Here is a 5,672-nt window from a genome sequence, read left to right as displayed (position 1 = left end):
CCATGCCATGCCATGCCATGCCATGCCATGCCATGCCATGCCATGCCCCACCCTCACTTACATGCCACACCCTGGCTTGCTACTCCTGTTGCAGCAGTTTATATCACCCAGTAACAACCTGGATGCCATCTTCTTGTGAGCTGATTAGGCCTCGCAAGGCAGCTGGACTGTGTTGGGAGTACTTTTTCCCTGTAGCTTAAATCTCCCACAAATGCCCTCAGCTTCATTCAATGATCAGATGATTAGAGCTTGCAGTGCAGCTGGGTTGAAGTGGGCTGAGCTGGGAGGAGCTTCTCCACGGAGTAGAAATTTTGAAGGCAGAACCTTAACTCCTCTCCTGGTTACCTCATAAACTCTTCAAAAGCAGCTGAGCTGAGCTAGTCTGCTCAGATGCCAGGACACAGAGTGGTTGCAGACTATGGAGGGTCTAAGCTACCCAGAAACTGTAATAGAAACAATGGAGGTAAGGGTTTCCTTTGCAGATAAAGAAGACTGATGTTTGCTTGCAGGAATCATAGACCTGAAATAGGTAGTCCAGCACAAAAAATTGAATATGAATGAGGCTACTTGCAGGTACAAGGTATCAGGATAGAAGGCATTTCCTGCCCATGGAGTACCCAGGTTGTCCAACCAATTGGAACACAAACGACAAAAGTAAGTGCTTTCTTATGTGTGGAAAAGCGCTGTAGTAGAATTTCAAAAATCCTCGGCTAAATGGAAAATCCAGCTCCAAAAAATTAACACGGAGGACGATTCCTCCAAGAGAGAAGGTGCCAAACCTTCTCTCCTCTTCCTGCCTACAGAGAGCCTAGGCTGGCCCACCAAGTGCACCAGAGACCCAAAGGTTGCAGCCTTGCTTGGCCGGGGAGAAGGGCTCTTGCCTTTATACAGCTCCAGCTCCCATCCCACTGCTCAAATGGTGTACGGACGAAGATTCTTCCCAGAGCAAAGGGGCCAGGACAGAAAGCTCTTGATGCCCGTGGAGTGCCCAGGCTGGCCCACCAAATCCACCAGAGAGCCAAAGGTTGCAGGTTTACTTGGCTGGGGAGAAGGGCTCTTGGTTTTTGGCAGCTCCAGCTGCCAGTCCCACTGCCCAAATGGCGTACGGACAAAGATTCCTCCCAGAGCAAAGGGGCCAGGACAGAAAGCTCTTGCTGCCCGCGGAGTGCCAGGGCTGGCCCACCAAATCCACCAGAGAGCCAAAGGTTGCCTCTTGCTCCCCTCTCATTTGGAACCGGACGGTGAGGAACAAGCCCCGAGCAGACAGCGCGGGTGCTGTCGACTCCGGGCACAGTCGGCACGGAGCAGAAAGGAGCTGAGGAAGGGGTGCGCAGAGTGCAGCGAGCTGGGGCGGGGCTGTGACCAGGGGAGGGTGTGCGCAGTTCCCCAAAATCCGCACCCAAACCCAGCCCGAAACAACCCCAGAGCCCAGAGCGAAGCGCCGCGGGATCATGCCGGCCCCGCCCCTCGACCCGCCCAGGCCCGCCCCCCGGCTCGCGCCGGCCCCGCCCCGCTGTCCCCACTCCCCGCCTCGCTCCCCGTGTCCCGGGAGAGGTCCCGGCCGGGCCGTGCCCGCGGAGCTCCCACCGCCCTTCCCCGGCCCCAGCAGCGCCCGCCGGGGCTGCGGCGGCGGCGGGAGCCGCGCGGAGGGAACGGGGGCGGGGCCGCGCAGAGGGGCGGGGCCGGGCTGAGCGGGCGGGGCGGGGCCGCAGGGACAGGCGGGCTGCGATTGGGCGGAGGCGCTCGAGTGCTGATTGGGCAGCGCTGCCGGCCCGCGGTATAGAAGGGCCGGCGGGGCAGCTGCGGGCGGTTGTGTGTGAGGGCTGAGGGTGCGGCTCCGCTGCTGCCCGGGCTGCGGAGGGGAGAGCGCCTTGGCCGCTGGGTTTATGGACCGGGGGAGATGGGGGGCGTTTAAGGGCGCGTTGTGCTGGGCAGCGGGGGCCGGGTAAGCCCGTTACCTACCGGGTGACCCTGGAGGAGCCGTGGCAGGGCTGCGGGGCTGGTGCTGTCTGGGTGTCTCAGGCTTTGCGTCGGAATCCCAAAGCCTTTCCCTGTGCAGGGTTATGAGGCAAAGACTGCTTTAACTTGTTTTTTTGGTGCTGCATTAATGCTTTTTGCTCGTTCTGTGTCAGTTCCCAGCCTGGCTCGTGGTTTCCCCTGGGGCGGAGGCGAGTTGTGCTTCCTGCTGGGAGAGAGAATGGCCTTGGGAAGCTGCTCCATGACCCACAGCTGTGCCGAGCCCGGGAGTCTGTCCAGGTAAGAGCAGCGCTTATACTCCCAATGAGGAGCTGGGTTCTGCTGATGGCAGATAGAACATGCCCGTGCCTTTAAATGCAAGGACAGGCAGAAGCTGGGAGGGACCCTGAGCAGGTTTGGTGGCACGACAGCAGTTTGAAAAGACCTTGGCTGTGGGAGAAGTGTCCAGGAAAAATGATTGCTTTTTAGCAGGGAGGCAGTTTGCAAGGGCAGGGGGGTTGCTGTGCTCTCTAGCAAAAATACTCCCCTTGGGATGTCCAGGGTGAGGAAATGTTGGCCACGTGTGGGCTGGAGCAAAGGTGTGTGGGTGCCTGTGTGTGACACCCGTGGGTGTGCAGGAAGGGGGTTCTGGTGCCATTGGAGCTGCCAGGGAGCCAAAAAGGGCACAGTTGTCTGAAAAAGGTGAAAGCTCTGTTGGTCTCTGTTGACACCTGCACCAAGGGAGGTGGAAATTTTCCCCCTCTTGGTTGCAGGCTTCACAAAGCTGCCAGGAAAGAAAGTTTTAGATTGCAACTCACCTTTATGCTAAAGGTTTCCTTGCTCTCTCAGCAGGATGTTGAGTGCCACCGTGTCCCTGAGGTCACCCTTTCTGCTGTTGGGAGAGCACGAGGTGGATGGAGAGGATCCCCAGGCATCTGCAGGCACAAGGGACTCGTATAACTGTAATTTTCCTACAGCCCTCGTGAGAGGGACTTTGAGGGTACTGTGGGTAATGTGCCAGCTCTCCTGCTGGAGCTTTAGTTTTTCTCTTTGTGTTCAAATATAGCAGAAAACTAAAGTCAGGTCTGTTCTGGAGTATGTTACACTTGTGCAAAGCTCCTTTCCTCTGTTTATTTTCTGTTCTGGAAAGCACAGTCTGGGCTTCCTGGGCACTTCCTATTAAGTGATACCATGAAAAAAATATTCTACGAAAATGGGAAAGGAGCTGTCTGTTGGAGGTCAGATGTCACTGATAAAAGCTTCATGTTTTTTAACTCAGTAAGCTCTTAAAATATCTCATGGCATGTAGGAATGCCTGGCTTCTAAAACTCACCAGCTGAGTCTTAGAGGCTTCTTTGAAGAGCTGATTTCAGGCAGTAAATTGGCCCTGCAGGAGGGACTCTGTGCCTGCTCTCCCGTGGCTCAAGGGATCTCTGGGCCTTCACGCCGGCACCGAGATTTTCTCGGGAAGGGCCTCAGATCCCCGGAGCGGTCTGGGACACAGGCAAGATCCCCCTGCCTTTAGAAATGAGGCCTTCTTGTGGCTTCCTCCCCGTCCACGTTGGTGGGTTCCAAAGAAGGACTCCTGAAATGCCTTTTGGGCTGTGCATTGAAGCCTTGGGAGCAAATTGGGCCCCCCTGGAGGGACAGTGCTGTTGGTGCCCCCCGGGTTGGGGCACCCCGATGACTCCAGCGCGCACCGAAAGGATTATTCGGGGAGATCCTCGGGGTGCCCAGCCCTGGGGAGTTCAAAGCAAGGTCCCTGCAATGGATTCAGGCATTGCTGAGAGTAGACTGGACTGGGCAGACAGGGAGCAGTTTGTCCTGTGGAGTTGGGGTGGGTTTGTTCAGGATGCCTTGGGAGGCAGGGCTCGAGAGGCTCCTCTGTTGGCTGTAGTGGTGGAAGGTTGTAGCAGGAGGGATGGAGCCTTTGACCTCCTGCTCCCCCCGTGAGCCCTGACGGGACCGTGCACTTGGCAATGGAGGGCCCCCCATTGCTGAGTCAGCGGTTCCGGGGGCCAGGAGGGATGGGATCAGGATGCCCAGCTCCACCCAGGGCCAGGGCTGCAGATGTGCAACCACAGAAAGAACTGAAAGCAGAGTGAGATGGAGGCCAAGCTCCAGCACGAGGATGGGTGAGAAAAGACCGTGGTCCTCAGGTGGAGCTTTGAATTCCCTGGAAAAATGGATCCTGTCAGATGGTTCAGGCCCTTGTGGGTGCTGGAGCAGAGGCCTCTTTAATTTATGATCACCCTAAAAAGTTGCAAGGACAGCCAGTTCTGACTGCAGGATGAGGTGGGAAACAAAGTGAAGTGGTCCAGCTGAGCTTAAAATTGGTCCTGTGCCAGAGCAGCCTTGTGGAGTGCTTGCTGCTGTCCCTGAGTGTCCCATTGCAGTGGATGTTTCCAAGGGCTGCCTTGTGCTGGGGAACACTGGGGGCAGTTCCGTTTCCCTGGGCAGGGCAGGCAGGGCACCTTTCCCCCCCACCTCGAGGGTGGCTCCACAGTCCCCCCCTCTGCCCTGGGAGCGTGGCAGAACACCTGGACCCACTGTCTTTACCAGAGAGGGGACAAGGGATGGTTGGATGGGTGAGGGAATGGTTCAGGGAGTACAAGCACCATTAGAATGAGTAGTGCAGCACATGGAAAGGAAGGGGGGGAGTTAATTCCGACAAAATTCAAGCGTCTGCCTAACCTGTGATATTTTTAGGAACTGAGAGGTGTTGTGGTCCCCAGGAAGTATTGCCCAGGACCAGACAGGAGACTTCAGGCTTGGTCACCCCCAGAGCAAGGTGGAAGCCCAGCAGTTGATTGGTTTGTTTGGCTTTTGGTGACAACAAGGTCCTCCTTTGGGACCAATCCTTGGCCGGGGCCATAAAGTCCCAGGACAGAAGTGTGAGTTTGAGTGGGAAATGAGCAGCAGGGAGGGTTGGAAACAGCTCAGGGAGCAATTCCACAGGCTCCGGCCCTGTGGCCAATCTGAGCCAGAGAGGGGGTGGTACTAAAGGTTCCTGCCAGTGATAATGATGCCAATTGGAGCCTCTGGCAGAAGTAGGGTAGGAAGGAAGTGCCCTTAGGATTTGGGAATAGGAAGTTACTGGAAGCCAGCCCAAGACAGACCCTGTTGGAGAAGCAGCTCTGAGTACGTTCTTGGGCTTTAGTGGAAACTTAACAAATGATCAGAGGACCTGAAATGCCCATAAGGCTGTGGGTAAAAAGCTCCTCCAGGATGCACAGGCCAGGCCATGCTCAGGAAGGCAGCATCATGACATGGAGATGGTGAATCCAAGCCAGAGCCAGAGCAGGGGTCAGGGCAGGAGCAAGGCTTCGTGAGGGAGTTGCCAACGGCCCTGTGGTTGAAGTGACAAGTGTAGATCCCTGGACAGTGAGCACAAATCACTGGGCAAATGGGGAAAAGCCCTAAAGCAAGTGCTGGGAGAAGAGAGGGAGCGTGCATGGCTCACTGCTGGGTCAGCCAAATCTATCAGTGGGAAGCACTTTTGGAAAGCAGGAGCTTATAACCCGTGCCAGAGGGAGTTTGAAGTCACAGTGGGGGGAGGCAAAAGTAGTCCATGAGCTGAGTGAGACACTGTACCTGTGGGAATTAAACAGGAAGAACTAGGGCAGTGTCAAGTTTGTAGGGATTTGGGGTCAGTTGGCAGTGGTTTGGCTACTTGGCTCCCAACTGACACCATCACGGAATTAGTGATTAAATGC

The 5,672-nt window shown here is 56.1% G+C and overlaps 1 long non-coding RNA gene across 1 annotated transcript in view; it reads left to right on the top strand.

Annotated features, from left to right (window-relative positions):
- Positions 1-2,989, top strand: part of LOC113958372 — a 9,354-nt gene extending 6,365 nt beyond the window's left edge. Inside the window, exons 2-3 of the long non-coding RNA XR_003531500.1 lie at positions 2,069-2,256; positions 2,806-2,989. This is a non-coding gene — a long non-coding RNA (uncharacterized LOC113958372). The remainder of the gene's footprint in view (positions 1-2,068; positions 2,257-2,805) is intronic.
- The last annotated feature ends 2,683 nt before the right edge of the window (positions 2,990-5,672 follow it).

This window comes from Corapipo altera, unplaced genomic scaffold, assembly GCF_003945725.1.
Source record: "Corapipo altera isolate COAL_440 unplaced genomic scaffold, ASM394572v1 102, whole genome shotgun sequence".
Classification (NCBI taxonomy): domain Eukaryota; kingdom Metazoa; phylum Chordata; class Aves; order Passeriformes; family Pipridae; genus Corapipo; species Corapipo altera.
This window is presented reverse-complemented; position numbering and strand designations above follow the sequence as displayed.